A 17,535-nucleotide genomic window follows, 5' to 3' on the forward strand; every position below is an offset into this window, starting at 1 on the left:
ATCAGGCCATTTAAGACCAGTGCTCGCTTGAATTTTGGCAAATTTTAACTTAAGCGTGCCATTGTAACATTCTACTAGTCCAGCTGATTGGGGGTGATTTGCAGCGTGGAACTTTTGCTGAATGCCTAGCCCTTCACATACTTTCTTCATCACACGACCCACAAATTCACTCCCATTGTCACTCCAGACCATTCTAGGCATTCCAAATCTGGGGAAGAATTCTTTCACAAGGGCTTTCGCTGTGGACAAGGCAGTATTGTCCTTTAGTGGATATGCTTCTACCCATCTTGAGAAGGCACAAACAACAACGAGTACGTATTTTAAGTTGTTGCACCTTTCCATGTGGATGAAATCTAGCTGCAAAACCTCGAACGGATACGTAGGAGGTGCAAAATGACCAGCTGGAGTTGGGGTTCCCCTACCAGGATTGTGTTTCAGACACACCATGCAATTCTTGACCACATTCTCTGCACACTTGGGAATTCCTGCATTTTGCCATACTGGAGCCAACAACTTGCAAATCCCTTTCACGCTGATGTGAGCCATTCCATGAGCCATTGTAACCACTGCAAGCACGTACGCATCGGGTAACAACCATCTCTGATGCTCTGACAATTCAACCCAACAACCATTTGCATCCATTCTACCCGTACTTTCTCTCCACATGTTCAACTCTTTCTCTGTAGCCTCAGCTTGAATAGACTTTACACTCTCTATCGTGTCTTCACACATTCCAACATCACCAACCCATCTTGCAGGACCTGCAACATACATTGGGCTCATCACATTCCTTGCAGTTTCTTTCGCGATTTCGTCAGCAAATGCATTTCCACGACCAACATCATCAGTCACCTTCTTGTGAGCACTACATTTCACAATCGCAACTTGCAGAGGCAAGGTCAGTGATTCAAGAAGCTCATTCACCAACTGACCATGCTGAATCTTAGCTCCATGCGAAGTCAGGAACCCACGCTCTTTCCACAATTGTCCAAAACTGTGAGCCACTATAAACGCATACTGGCTGTCGGTGTAGATGGTCACTTTCATTCCTTTGGACAACACACATGCTCTTGTAAGTGCAATCAACTCTGCTGCTTGAGCTGAATTATGTGGAATACGTGCAGCTTCAACAATTGTATGCAAAGTCGTGACCTGACAATCGAGCACTCGTTAAGTGCTGTGTCTTGGTTCTGTTTAACAACGTGTCTACTGCATGTGGAACCATCACGACTAACGTGTTATTCATCACTAAACCAGCAGACTGTCGAATAGAAACAGCTGCTGCCGCTGTTGCTCTTAAACAACTTGGCAATGCTTTAGCTACCGAATCCAAAGTCGACGAAAAATATGCACATGGACGCTGCTTGTCTCCAAACAACTGTGTCAACAAGGACAATGCACAACCTTCTTTCTCATGGACATACAATGTAAAGGGCTTACTGTAGTTGGGGGTACCCAACACAGGAGCCGAACATAATGCTGTGCGCAATTCAGAAAAACTTTTCTGACACTCTTCAGACAAAGGAACGGGATTGGGTGTATCTTTAAACGTTAATGCCACCAAGGGTTTGGCTAATAACGAAAAATTTGGAATCCACTGTCTACAGTACGATGTAATGCCCAAGAAAGCATGCACTTCTCTCTGTGTTCTTGGCACACTCAATTTTGCTATTGCCTGAATTCTTTCTGGGGTCAGTTTTCTTCCCTCCTTCGATAAGAGATGACCTAAGTAGGTCACTTCTTGTCGACAATATTGCAATTTGGAAAGTGACACCTTGTGATGCAAATCACACAGATGATGCAACAATGACAACGTGGCTTTCTTACATATTTCCTCAGTGTCTGCAGCAACAAGCAAATTATCAACGTACTGTACAAGAGTAGCACCATCAGGTAAAACAATCGTATCAAGCTGTGTTTTTAAAGCTTGACTATATATTGATGGACTTTCACAGTAGCCCTGGGGAGCGCGTTTAAAGCGGAAGCTTCGTCCTCCTAAACTGAAGCCAAAAATATCCCTGCTCTCCTCAGCAATCGGGATGCTGAAGAAAGCATTCTTCAAGTCAATCACCGAAAACCAGGTGGCAGAAGCTGGAATCATAGTCAATAGGGCAGTAATGTCAGGAACAACTGGAAATTGTGGCACAACTATTTTATTCACCTCTCTCAGATCAATCACAAATCTGTACACAGGTGGCTGGGAAGGGTCAGTTCGTTTCAAAACAGGCAGAACAGGACTATTGCAAACGTTGCCTCTTGTCTTTTCAATCACATCTTTTTCAATCAGATCGTAAACGATCGCTAGTAACGCTTTTTCACCTTCACTAGAGATTTTATATTGGGGAATGCGTGGCATTTTAACATTGGCTTTCAATGTTACAACATATGGTGGTATTTCCAAAAGGCCCACATCATTGGGACCAGTAGCCCAAAGAATATCAGGAAGAAACGACAATTCTGTTGGAAGTTTATCCCTTGACAAATACATTGAGGAAACCACTTTCTTACCTAAAGTAAGTTGTACTCCTGAAGGAGAACAGTACAAAGTCGCATACAATCTTTTTAACAGGTCCAATCCCAACAAGTTTTCACCACAACCTGTTGTCAGAATAAGGGGTGCTTCGAATTCACAAGGACCAACAGAAAGAGACATAGGGTCAGAAATCGGATTTCTAACCGGGGCGCCAGAAAAACCTACTGATACATTCATTTCGCCAGACAAAGGTGCACCAGGGAGTTTGGAGTGCATAATAGAACTCTTTGTAGCACCAGTATCCAACAGAAAAGGTTCTGACACACCTGATGTAATCACCTCAACGTATGGTCCACTCTGATCTACTGGAACTGAAACAACTCCCTCTCTTTGTCTATGGCTTTCCTAGCAATCATTGCCTTCCATATGCTCATCTTCTGCATAGTAATCATCAGCATAGTACTGAGCTGTCCTACCAGATGCGTTATTCTGTTGATCGAACCTATTCATAGAATTTTGAGGTGGAAGGGGACGTGCATTCTGAAGGACGTTTCCACGTCCTCTACCTCTAGGTGCTTGTTGAACACCTCGACCTCTGGAGCCAGAAACACCATTTGCGCGCTGTAACAGAATAGGGCAACTATACTTAAAATGACCCTCTTCCTTGCAATATGAACACTGATTGGGACCTACGGGGACACGTGGCTGAGTATACTCTACTCTTTGCGAGTTCCTCTGATACTGTTGAGGCTGCTGATAATTATTCTGATAGTTAATCTGACCACCATTATTCTGGCCACCACCACCACGTGGCGGGTACGCTTGCTGTAACAGAACCTTCGTTTTCAACTCTTTAGTTTTCTTTTCTGCTCTATCTTTCTCATCTTTGTCTCTATGTTCATAATATTGTGCAGTAGCCAATAGTTGTGCTGAAGAGGAAACTGCCCAAGAACTCTCTGAATCCTTCAACTTTTTACACAACTCTGGAAGCAGATTGTGCACAAATTTATCAACGAACAATCGCTGACCACCTTCTGTGCTCATATCTTGACCACTGTGGTCGACAAACGTTTCTTCAAACCTGGTGAAGAAATCAGACACCGGTTCATCTTTCTTCTGCTTACACGCAGACAATTTGTCCCAATTAATTATCAAAGAAGGGAGGGTGATCAATTGATCAAGAAGGCACTCTTTACCACTTGGAAAAGTGGAAGGTCCGATATCAGCTAGTGCCCTGGACAAGCATAGGTAACGAAAACTGGATTGCTGAAACGTTCCTAGAGAAGGGACAGTGTATATCTGGCGTGACCGAGGGTGTAGATGTAACACCTTTGGGCATCCATTTTGTTGGATGTATTTGCCTCACACACCCATATGGGTGTCATGCTTCATCATCGGCGTTTGCTCCTCGTCGGGGAGGCGGTGCAATCCCCAACGGGCTCACCTCGATGAGGGGCTCTTTAGCGGAGATCTTTTAAATCCAACAGCCTTATGGTGAAGTGCGGGTGTGTGGGTAATGAAGCAAGTAGCCTAGGGGGTGATTAAAATGTAGGGGGAATGCCGGAAACTATTTTATTCTGGGGGTCTCCCACTACAGTTAAAAGCGTGAAGCTAACTCGCTAGGTGCCAACCAATTAGGTGTATTGGCCCTAGATGAGATTAGGAGGGGAATTGGTCAACATGTTTCTCGTGAAGGGCTATTACCCGCGATTCATCAGGACCTATCAGGTGTAGAAGATAAAGAAAATACATTAATTCAACAACATGCTACTGTCATGTGTATACCACCTTTCGTGTGGGGGTTGGTTACCTCTGTGGTATTATCCTATGCCTAAAGGTCAGGGAAGATATGCCACATGGGCGTTCCGCGGGTTAGGCACAACGGGGTAGAACCTTCAGGTTTGGCTCAATGCTGCCCGTGTCCTCGCTGATGCACCTACTCTGCGCCGCCGAGCTCGCATGTTGTTGAATTAATGTATTTTCTTTATCTTCTACACCTGATAGGTCCTGATGAATCGCGGGTAATAGCCCTTCGCGAGAAACATGTTGACCAATTCCCCTCCTAATCTCATCTAGGGCCAATACACCTAATTGGTTGGCACCTAGCGAGTTAGCTTCACGCTTTTAACTGTAGTGGGAGACCCCCAGAATAAAATAGTTTCCGGCATTCCCCCTACATTTTAATCACCCCCTAGGCTACTTGCTTCAATACCCACACACCCGCACTTCACCATAAGGCTGTTGGATTTAAAAGATCTCCGCTAAAGAGCCCCTCATTGAGGTGAGCCCGTTGGGGATTGCACCGCCTCCCCGACGAGGAGCAAACGCCGATGATGAAGCATGACACCCATATGGGTGTGTGAGGCAAATACATCCAACAAAATGGATGCCCAAAGGTGTTACATCTACACCCTCGGTCACGCCAGATATACACTGTCCCTTCTCTAGGAACGTTTCAGCAATCCAGTTTTGCTTACCTAATTTGTCCCAATTCACACGCATCGCAGGCATTAAAGTTTTCATGTACTCAATTATCCTACCAGGGAGATCTGCTACTAAAGGTTCAGGTTTAGCACCACCAATTTGTAGGGCATCTGCAGCAGTAATATTAGCCCATGAGTCACCTAATTCCTGATCATGATCTGCATGACGAATCTTTCCCCATAAAGGCTGTGGAACAACGTTCCCAAACAACATGTCTATGTCGGCTAAATTTATGATGCATGACCCTGCAGTCTGTGACAATTCCTTGTAATACCCTGCAGGATTTTTACGGGGATCAGGCAATGTCTGTTTAAGGGCCAAAACTTCAGCTCGCTTCCAAGGAACATGTACCCACACACAATGAAAATGAGGCTGAATAGGTGGGTTAGCTTGTAGGTCCCCTTCCCTCCATTGTGGGGGAACTTCTCTCATGGGATGTTGTCTTCCCTTCTTTTTAACAGAAGAATCAGACTCAAACAACGACTTAGAAACACCTTCAGTCCTAAGCGACAACAACGTCGCAACTGCTTTCCTAACATCTGAACCCACAATTGCGCCTTTTGAAAATTCGAACCGTACATGGCTCAACTCGGGAGGATTAGAGTCCAAATCATTTTCCTCTAAATCTTCACACAGAAAAGCACACATTTTCTCTGCTTCGATGCTTCCCACTGGTTGAAGACATCCATAACACATTCTAAATCATATTTTGTCGGGTCAGTCACCCATCTATGTGCCAAATGATTTAACGTTTCTTTCTCCCTAGAATCAGGCTGTTGGCTTTGCAACTGTTTATGCTCAGAGACAGGAGCCGGACTTGCCGCTCCAAAGAAAGGATATAGAATACTAGTAACAGTACTAGCCACTCTCTGACGAACAGAAGGAGAAGTCGATGAAAAGACAAGAGGGAAAGCAGAGTGATACGAGGCAGATGCAGAGGCAGTGTCAGGAGGAATACCAGGAGTGGTAGTCGATATAGTAGTCAAAGTTGTAGGAGGTATAGGAAGAGCAGATGTAAAAGCCGGTGGCCCTTGAGGAGGCTGCACCGGAGGAGCAGGAGCCAGCTGAAGAGTAGCTGGTGGGTGCTGTGAAGGAGCAGGAGGCAATGCAACCACGGGTTGCGCAGCTAAAGGTTGCGGAGGTGCTGTAGCATTCTGCGCATAGGGGGTGGCGCCATTAACGGATCTTTTTCAAGCTCTTTTGCTGCATCTTGCTGAAGAGGCGGTAAAACTGGATAGCATTTATCAATCACCATTTTACGTTGCCTGTGCAACTGCTCACTCATCTGTTCTTCTTCATTGTCTTTAAACTGCATGGCAGCTTGCATTATCGAAATACCCCTTTCTCTCTTATTTTTCTTCGCTAATTTAATTTCCTTCTGTTTGGCTTCCTTACGCCATAGGCGGAAAGAGTCAAACTTCGCCGGCGGGCTCTCTTCCTAAAAAGTTTAACTTCAAGATTATCTAAGATTTCCTTGTCAAAACTACCGTATTGGGGCAATTTTAAAACACCATCTTTTCTGGTGTATTTGATCCACACTTCATTATATGTGATAGGGCCTACTCCATGTTTCATGTACAATTCATAGGTTGGAGTTCCAATCAGAGGAACCGGACACGAGTCCTCCAATCGGGAGTCCCTATTATTACAACCAAGACAAAACAAATTTCCAAGTCTGCTAAGACCAGGCATCTTCGCTCTCTAGTCTAGCTCCAAATTTCAAAGGATTATCGGTTACTATATTCTCGTGAATACACGAGTGCTACGGCTTTGGCACTTGCAAGTTCCAAACAAAGTGATCCCGAGGGATACCCAAAACTAAGAACCAACTAAGGACTGGGAGACGCTCCACTTATACTTAACTGAGATATCGATGACGTCACCAGAAGACTCGTCTTAGCGTTTCGCTCTACTATCAAGGGTCCAAATCAGGGCGATAGCCAGGGCAGCAGTCCTTCGTAGCCGCCGGGAAGCGGGGAACCTCGCAGCAAAGACTTTCGGACCACGTCGACATGCAGGGGTCGATGAAGTGGTTGGCCTTCCTCCAGAATTTTCACACGAAGCTCCTCACGAACCTCTGGCTGGACCGGTACCGCTGGTATCGCCCCACGTTGAGCGCCAACTGAGGTACTGGGTTTTTCAGAACCGGTACCGAACCGGTAACCCAGTGGTGTCAGGGTACACACCCAAAGACCTCGAGTACATTCCTGATTCAGACCACAGAAACTCAGAGTCTTCTAGGTGAAGTCAAGGATCGATTTTATTGGCTGCAACCAAGTAACACACGTCCTAGAAGTACAACAACACGGGATGTATATTCTCAGGAGACTGCTCAATCTTACAAAGCCAGGCTTCTCTTTTTATACAAAATATTGTGCTTCAGGCAAACATTCTTGGATTTACAGTATACCATTCACATATTTTCACTACAAAGAAAAAGCAGAGTCATGATGACATGCCCACATTTCAGTTTGTCCAGCCCACAACAAATTACCCGGCAAGGCCCAACATTTCCATCAGATATCGGTGGACACCCAATAAAAACGGGCACCTCCCCATCATAAAGCAAGTGAGAGAGAAAAGAGCAGGGACAGGTGTGAGCAAGATTCGGCAGGGTGTGTGTGCGATGAAAAGGGTTTATGGCCTGTTGTGCCTTGATGCTATCTCGCTCGGCCACTGGGAGAGGAACTGACCAAACAGGTTTGGCCTGGGGCAATGGTTCAAGCTTGCCCAGGTCAGAGAAAAGTCAATTAAGGTGTACGTGTCCTTTGGAATCGAATTTGGCTTAATTCGTCTGCCTATGTGAGGGCAACTCACAAAATGGCTGCCGTACACAAAATGGAAGCAAGGGTTGAGGACGAAAATGACGATTTCGAGGTGAAATCGTCACTCGAATATGACGAAAATGCTTGTACATAGTGTACTAGCCATTCTCGGTCTTTTGATATAAAAATCGTCATGCTATGATGAAGTAAAATTCTCGAGTCCAGAATTTTCAGAGCTACAGCAGCCACTACGGATACCCAAAAGGGTCTAAACTAGATACCAGGTACTAAACCACAAGGGGAAACATATGTGGCACGGTGTTTGCTTGCGTGTATGAAAAGCCAACAGCACTGGAACAAAGAAAAGAGTAGCCCCCGTAAATAGTTCCGACCGGCACTGCAAACCCAATTATGCTAAATTAATATGAGACCTGTAAGGCCTAAACACCCACCCTGAATGCTTCCACGTCAGAGGAAAAGTTTAGGCGGCCAAGTTTAAAGAGCATCCGTGTCGTCCCTCCCCCCGGCTGTTTTTTGCTCAAAACACTTGTTCCAAGACTTACCCGTGTTCGGCTATGATTTCGGTCCCGTGGTTCACTAATAGGTTATCTGTCCTACCTACACATTGCTCGTACACGGTTTAAATGCATGGACAAGGGGGGCGGGCCTAAGACACGCCTACACATCACAAACAGGCATTACTAGGCAGACACAAACGCATTACCCACGTTAATCTTTTTTTCTTGATTGTAGCAGCGTCTGAAAAAACGTTACTACACAAAACAGGTTTAAGAGGAGGGCAAAAGCTACAATAATGCACTAAAATCACAACGCATAACCTACATCCATCTTTTTTTCATGACTGAAGCAGGGGTGATGAAAACCTTTATTGAGCAAACAGTTAGAGCTGAAGGCAGAAATGTACATTTGTAAACTGCCCTCTGAACATCGATAGAACTTAAAACATTGTCTGCAAACGGACACTAATTAGTAATGCCGTTATGACATTAATGAGCAATGCGTACACTGGTAACAAATCTCTACTGTTTCTTTGTACATCATGAGTTAGCGTTATTAGAACAGAGTTAGGGCTCAAGGTACATGAATGGTTTGATTAGGCACCCATATGTGAAAGAGGACAGATGCTGCTATCTTGAACCACTGTCCCCTATTTTTCTGAAGCTTAAATCACAAACGAACGACTCAAAAGTCAAAAAGGTGTAGATTCCTATGCCTCGAGACTGAGCAGTTCGTAATTCATCAAGCTAAGCTGGCTATAAAAAAAAAACGGCAGGGGAATCAATGCCACATGGATGGGCAGCACATCATTCATCGGTATTGGTTAGCTATGACAAACATTAAGAACTTTAAAATTTAACCAAAAAAGAGGGGCATGCATAGGCAAAGAGAGGCAACCAGAGACCCATGCAGGTATAAGAGTATTTACAAAGCAACAAAGAAGACAGAGTATAAACACATAAAAGGTAGGCAACAAGCATTTAACAGGTAACAAAGGAAAGACTTGAAAACTTCACGTAGGGATTCCAAACACAATGTCCCAAATCCTGATTATCAAAAGCACAACAATTGTAGTGGAGTTAACTTCAGATGTAATATCAGAAAGAGCATTTGTAAATTGTTAAAATCAAAAACAATATACATGTAGTCAGAGATGCATTTTGGACATCAAAATTAAACTTAGTCATTAGTTTTAAATTATTCCAGCCACATAATATTGGACATATAACCCTTATTGATGTGCCTGAGTTGAAAGACTTTGGAGGAAGGAATAAAGAAAAAAAAAATGTTGTTAATCTTTCTTCGGAAGGGCAGAGTAAAACATGATTCAAAACTAACAAAGTAAAGACATCACGCATGTTACCAGCAGTTGACAGCAAGATGGAGCAACTATGTCATAAGTCCCAAGTGGGCATGCTCATGCTCAAAACGACAAGGACTGCCCTTGATACAGGGCTGAAACCGAGATCTGGCAAGTCTTTTATAGAACAGTAACCAATGTTTACAAAATATAGTGCATCTCATTGTCAGTGTTCAGGCCCAAGGATACAGATCTCAACTTCCATATCCAACGAGCCTCTGGCTGTCTCAGGCGTAATTCTCTTTTGCCACACTTAGCATCATATTCTGCACAATCTATTCCATGAAACCTGAAATTAGCCTTTGAGACATTCGAGTCACAGTTATGAGCTCCCAGGGCATAAGTCCGATCATTCCTGAGACATGCCCATCAATGTTCTTAAATCCGAACTCTGAGTTGTCTAGTTGTGCTACCCGCATACATTTTGGAGTAATTGCAATGACGTAGACCACAAAGGTGGAGGAAATGTCAGAGGTGATATTTTTGTTTATTGCTATAGGGGAATTGGTGTGTTCTATTAATACCCAAGTGACAGACATTGCATTCCCCACATGTAAAAAAACACTTGAGACGTTGCACTTGGTTTAAATCTTGGCGCCGGTAACCCCTTTTGGCTAGTCTTTCCAGTGACCCCTGTTCATGTAAGTCAAATTGGTGGTCCTCACTACAATTTCTGCGGATCCTGAGCATCTCACAGTAGGTGATAGCCTGTTTTGTGCTGATCGAATGAGTGCTTTCAAAACGTAGAGTACTATTAACTGCAGTGTCCTTCCTATAAAAAGTGCTGTGTAGCTTATTCCCTGAGGTGTATAATTCAACATCTAGGAATTGTATCCTTGTTTTGGACATTTTGATAGTGAACTTGACATTTAGTTGTTTTTTTCAGATATTCAAAGTAATCTCTCATGCCAGGTTCTGTGTCGGTCTAAAGAAGGATGACATCATCAATGTAACGACCCCAGAAATGCACATCTTTGATCCAGAAGGCAGCACCAGGGGCCCAAGCATAGGTATGCTCAACCACCCCCATGAACAAGTTTGCATAGGATGGAGCAAACTTGGACCCCATCGCTGTCCGCTGGAGTTGCTGGTACTAATCCTGATTGAACAAAAAAAAATGTTGGTCAGAATAAGATGGATCATTTCCAGGATAATTTCACTGTGTTCCAAGATTTTAGCCCTTCGAGTGGACAAAAAATGTTCCATCGCAAAGTGTCCAAATTCCCTCCTGATGCAAGTGTAATTGGACTCTATGTCCATGGTGACTAACCAAAAAGACTCATCCCATTGCAAGTCGTCAAACTTATTTAGTACATCCATGGTGTCTCTGATGTACGAAGAGAGATTCAGCACTAACAGTTTAGGAAACAAATCTACAAACTCAGAAAGGTGTTCAGTGAGTGACCCAATTCCACTGATTATGGGTCGTCCCGTGGGAATTTTGATTTCTTATGTATCTTGGACAAGAGATAGAGACAGGGGAACGTAGGATATAGCACCTTAAGAAAGTCAAACTCACTGTCGGTCAACAAACCCATTTCCTTCCAGTGAGAAAGTCTCCCTTTGATGATTGTTTGAGCAGCAGGACAAAGATTTGATTCTAGTTTCTGATAGCAGGTCTGATCACTGAGTTGCTGTAAGGCCTCTTGCTCATAATCAGAATGATTCATCAATACAATATTTCCTCCCTTATCTGCTTCCCGCATAATAAGGGAAGTGTCATTTTTTAGGCTAAGCAAGGCACATCTATCGTCTATGGTCAGATTGTCAACAGTGGATTGTGCTTTTTTCATTGGTACCTTGTCCTCCAATTTATATAGATTGTTTGTTACCATTTTGCAGAACACGTCAGTACTGCTAAGGTGAACAAGCTGTTGCATGAATTTGGTGCTGGGACGCAATCCACTGTCCCAGTTCTCTAGCTAGTTCCCCTAAAGATATATCTGTGTCTTCTTCTAATGACAAAAGCAGCGAGATGTCCGTAAGCTGCGAGACAGAGAGATCCAACTTGAATGGACCTTGATCACAAGTAGATTTATACAATGGATTCAAGTAAAAATTACATTTTAGTTTAGCTTTACGTGTAAATTTGAAAAAATCTGTATGTAGAACAGAAAACACACCATTGTACTTTGCACATAAGCCCAACCCTTTATTGAGTACAGTTATTTCAGCATTGGTCAAGACATGATCAGACAAGTTCGTAACAAGATTATCCCCCGGTACACCAGCTGCAGAGGGGCTAGCACTGTTGATACTGACTATCTGTTCAGTCTCCTCTTCCGGTTCCTGGTAAGAACCCCTGAGTCTTTTTATGTTTTGTCTCTGCCTGCCCTTTCTTGTCTTATGGTAGGTTTTTCTGTTTGCTCCCTATCCTGTACCTCAGTACTTCTTCTACAAAAGTAGATGCTGAGTTTGAATAAGGTTCATTCCAGACATTGATGCTGGTGCCGATAACCTCAGTAGAGGAGACATTAGAGCTACTGTGCAGGCTGGAGGCAGTACTCAAACTCTGTGTATCAGTATCCCTTGCTTTGGGAATTTGGATATTGTCAAAACGTAATGCGAAAGTGTAAATCCTACCACTAGCATAGTCTTTGTCATCTCTGGAGATCATATTGAGTTTCATCTGCTTGATAACTTTTTGATTTGATTGGATTTATTCATACAGGATAACATAATTCTCCTCTGTTGCCTCTCTGATATTAAGATGTTTTATCTCATCCTCTAGAATTCATAACTCATCTCTCAGTTTCAGACATTATGACAAATGAAGAGTTTTGTAGGTTTTCCTCCCAGTCTTTTAAAAGATCTGGCTCTAGGACATTGAAGTTAATGAAAGTTATTTATTTATTTATTTTATTTATTTTTTATTTCTATCATTCACAGCAGCAACGGTAGTACAGAGATATAATATACATTTCCACTCCAGGAAATACATTCATAGCAAAAATCAACTTAAATAGGTAAATAAATAAATCCATTGATGAGTTAGTCTTCAAAATAATCCCTAAATACGCCCCATATACTTAAACCAATCTTGCGTTTCTTTGCCCCTTTAACCGCAAACAGATCCCATTCTACTTTACAAAAAATGAAGATTTTCGCACGCCACAATTCAAACACAGGTGGATCTTTCTGAAGCCATTCCGTGGCAATACATACACGTGCGACCGTCATTGGAAAAAAAGGTAAGTTGTCTGTGAACATACAGTGGATTGTCCCTGTTACTCTCAGGCCCCATCCCAATTACCATCATTGCTGGTGTAATAATCAAACATAACCAAAGACAGAAATTTTTCTATATCAGTTATAAATCTCAACAGTTTATCACATTTAAAGAAAATATGTACACTAACAGCGTTATCCTCCCCGCAGCGAAAGCACTTGCCATCAAATGTAGGCCCCCATTTAGCCATGCGTGCGGGAGTGTGATAAAAATCAAAGAGGGATTTGGAAAATTGAGCCCTCAGATCTGCTGACATAAGTACTTCCCTAGAAATTACAATAAGTTTCTCAACACTAATGTCTGGCTCTCCCAAGTCCCTTGACCATTTTAAATTGCACTTATTCAAATCATCCAGACGATCAGCCAATAATAACTGATATATTTTTCCAATTCTACATTGTCGTCTGACTTTTTCTATAAGGGGATGGGGTTTCCTATTAAAGTTAATCCTATATAAAAAATCCCTGATCTGTAGGTATTTAAAAAATTGTATTCTGTGGATAGCATATTGTGAAACCAAATCATCAAAAGATTTACACACCCCATCAGTAAAATAAAAATCACCTAGAGTTCTAATACCCTTTTTCCTCCATGCTGCGGCAAAATTATCCTGAAATATACCTGGTAAAATCTTCTCTGCTTGCAAAGGTGTATAGTAGGAAATTTTTCTCAATTTTGTCAGCATCCGCATTCGTTTCCAGACTTTATGGGCACTAATCAATACCTTAAATCGCGTTCTCTTGAAATAGCTGCCGTCCACTTCACTAAATAAACATTGCTTAGCAATAGGACCTAATATAATTTCAAAAATGGTAGGTGAGTTAGCCATACTACTGGCACCTTCCCCTGTAAGTAGCAATCGCATTTTCAACAAAAAACAAGTATAAAAATACGCAGCAAAATCCGGAGCTGCTAGGCCCCCTCTCTCCAGAGGTAGCGTCATAAAGCGCATCGCCCGTCTGGGCTTCCCAGGATTCCAAATAAATTTCCCACAAATTGACTGAAGATTTTGTAACATTGGGTTAGTAACTTTGAGAGGTAGCGAGCGAAATAAATAAAGAACTTTGGGTAGAATCTTCATTTTGATGACATTACAGCGTCCTATTATTGTAAAATTAAGCCACCCCCATCTATCCAAAGAATTTTTTATGTTTCCAATCAATGAGCTCCAATTTACTTCCATCAGCTTGGACGTGGATGATCGTATTTGTATACCCAAATATATCACTTCTTTAATTACTCGCTCATCTCTGATTTGAATGCTATCAGAACACAGGATTTGTGTTTTGGACACATTAAGCTTATACCCTAACTTCACCCCAAACTCTGCGTCTAACCGCTCAATTTCATACATTGCACCAACAGGATCCACAGTGATTACAGCTAAAGCATCTGCGTATGCAAAAACAGAAAATTGATAATCATGAACCAAAAAGGGAGGAATACAAACATTTAGCAATAATCGTTCTAAAAAAGGATTTATGTACAGGGCAAATAATAAGGGAGAGCAGGGACAGCCTTGCCGAGTACCTCGGGTAATAGGCACCACTTCTGATAGTAAACCCATTGCTGAAATCTTAGCACTGGGGGCTTCATACAATGCCTGTATAGCTCTAATAAATTTCGATCCAAAGCCATTTCAATCTATTAATTGCCATAAATATCCCCACTCCACCCGATCGAACGCTTTTTCTGCGTCTAGCAGAATCAGTGCTAATTCCCTTTATTCCGTATTAGCAATATCAAACAGTGTGACTACTCTATTAATGTGTTCAGTGGTTCCACGCTTTGGAATAAAACCATGTTGTTTTAAAGACACCAAAGAGGAGATAACAGAGGAAAGTCTATTGGCCAGAATTTTAGAATAGATTTTACTATCGCAGTTTAACAAAGAGATTGGGCGATAGGATCCAACCAATTCCGGAGGTTTACCCTTTTTACAAAAGACCGCAATTGTGGCTTCTGACCATGATTTAGGTGGTTGCCCCGACTGTGCTGCCTGAAAAACCTTCAGCATCTCATCTTTAATCAGAGGAAAAAACAACCTGTACACCTCCAACGGTATCCTATCCGGTCCTGCCGCTTTTCCTAACGCCAAGCTTTTTACAGCCCTTTCTAATTCTATCATAGAGATCGGGGAGTCAAGCTGCTCTGCCAAAAGGAGATCTAATTTTGCCACTTCCTCAGACCCCAAAACACTAGCACCCCCATCCAAATCTCCCTGATGAGTTTAAAGAGTAGAGTAAAACTCATGAAAAATAGAAAGTATCTGTTGCGGGTCCGAATGTAGCACCCCATTCTGATCTTTCATTGCTTGAATAGCTCTAGCAGATCCCTTCATTCGGAGTCGCAATGCCAGTGCTCGACAAATAGTCTCACCAAATTCATGAAGTTGTTGTTTCGAGGTGAGAAATTTCCTGGTATTCTGTTCACTCCAAAAGCCCAAAACCCTTGCACGACATTTAGCCACTATATTTAATAGCTCAGAGATATCCTGCGAGCCTACCCTGATTCCTGTTGTTAAAGCACTTTCCGCCACTCTAAGTGCCTCATAATATCCAGCCAACTCCTCCTTTTGTTTTTTCTGAAAATATAAGCTAAAGCTAAGCACTTCCCCTCGAAAATAGGCCTTAAAACAATCCCAAATAATATTAATGGTTGCTGACAAACTGTTTTGACAAAAAAAATCCTTGATCCAAGAACCCATGTGTTCCTTAAATTTATCCTTTAAACAAAGTTTCCTATCAAATGTGAAAGAATTATATGACCTCCTGGCCCTAGTAGCCACTAATTCTAAAACTACAGGGGTGTGGTCCGAAGAAATCCTTGGAAATACCTGAATGGATGCTCCATTTACCAAAGAAGAAGATGCAAAAAAATAGTCCAGCCTTACTAATTTTCTATGTGGGTGTGAGTAAAAATTGAACCCCAAATCATGTCCTTTTTTTTTCCCCACACATCATCCAAACCATGATCCCGGGTTAAATCAAAAAGTGCTTAAAAAACTTTAGGTTTTCGTCCTAAGTATTTCTGAGGGCCCTTTACTAATGCCTGATTCAACAAATTAATATTAATGTCCCCACAGATTATCAAAGGAGATGGCCATACGGCTAATTCTGTGTTTAAATCATGCAAAATCCCGGGATCATCCAAATTAGACCCATAAACAGTGCAAAGCGTTAAATAATAGCCCTCCATCCCACACTCAACAATAGCCCACCTACCAAACTTATCCGCCAGCTTTCGCCCACAATTCATAGAGCCACCAGTTGCTAAGATAGCTACCCCCCGAGTCGTACCAAGCTGACCCGAAGCAGATAGTAATACAAGCCCCAGTTCTTTCAGTAACCCTCGATTAGGCCAGGATATGTGTGTCTCCTGTATACAGAGTAAATCGGCCGAATTTGTCGGATTTCTGCTGCCACTTTTTGTCGCTTTGTCCAACTATTTAAACCTGATACATTTAACGTACACATTTTTATTCCTTTACCCGACATTGTTGAAATCATATATTAATCCTCTCTCAACAAACATTGCTAACATATGACAAAAACAAAAAGAGAACCCAACAGACCTACCATCTGACACCTGCCTTTTATAGCCTCTTGGGTATACTTCTTGCAAATTGTACCATTTCTTGCTGCTGTGAAAATGTTTCCCCCTTTTTATACCCCACCTAAGTGCGACCCTCCCCCCTTAACCCCTTCACCCCTCCACCTTTAGGCTTCTCCCTCCAATCTGTCTCCCCTCCCCCCTCATTAACGAGGCTTTAGGACTTATGGTCCTGTAGATGCAAGCTTAACCACATCCCCCTACCTTTGCCCGTGGGTCATTATACAGTCCTTACAACAAATAATTCAACAGAGCAGAAAGCAAAAAAAAAAAAAGGAAAGGAAAGGAGATAACAATAGAAAAACTTCTAACCCTATAATCTGCAAACCCAAAAAAATCACTACTGAATAAGTAGCTGTACTAAATAGAGCCCAGGAATTCTTTAGCTGACCCGATAGTTGTAAAGAATCGTGTACGTTCTATATATAAATTATCTTCATCTTAGCAGGAAACATTAAGAATGCCTGGTCCCCCTTAGATTGAAATTCCGGTATCATCTGCCGATATTGCCAGCGTAGCTCTACAGATTGTTTACACAGATCAGGGTGTACAAAAAATTCAAAGTCACCTCCACTTCTTTTCTTATCCGGCCGAGCCTTCAAAAATACCTCCTCTCCTCTCACTGTTTGGGCGTCACTCTCCAACTGATCTTCCAAGTCCAAACTATTATGCATACTGCCATCCTCCAAACTCATATGTGTTGCATACTGTAAAGCAAGGTCCTCAGAGGAAGACATCAACTGTTATGAAAGAGAATAGAAGTCCACTGAGTCAGTCTCTGGGGATGCGTCTGATGCTCCTGACCATTTTGATTGTCCGCCCTTAAACTGGAGTCGAAACTCAATCCCTCAGCAATTTTATCTATTTCAGGGAAACCTGAGGCAGGGTGTACATCTACTAACGCCTTACCACTTCCAACACTGTCACTGGCATCATCATTCGACATTCCCTCCAAAATTGCTAATGTCTCGGTGTTAGCTGAAGAGTTAGTCATCACACTCCCCTGCACCCCCTCAGCATGTTCACCAGGCTCACCCATCACATTGGCCAGGCCCCCTGGGATTATCACTGTCCTCAAGTTTTTACTCCCCTG

This window comes from Lissotriton helveticus, chromosome 9, assembly GCF_964261635.1.
Source record: "Lissotriton helveticus chromosome 9, aLisHel1.1, whole genome shotgun sequence".
NCBI classification, from domain to species: Eukaryota; Metazoa; Chordata; class Amphibia; order Caudata; family Salamandridae; genus Lissotriton; species Lissotriton helveticus.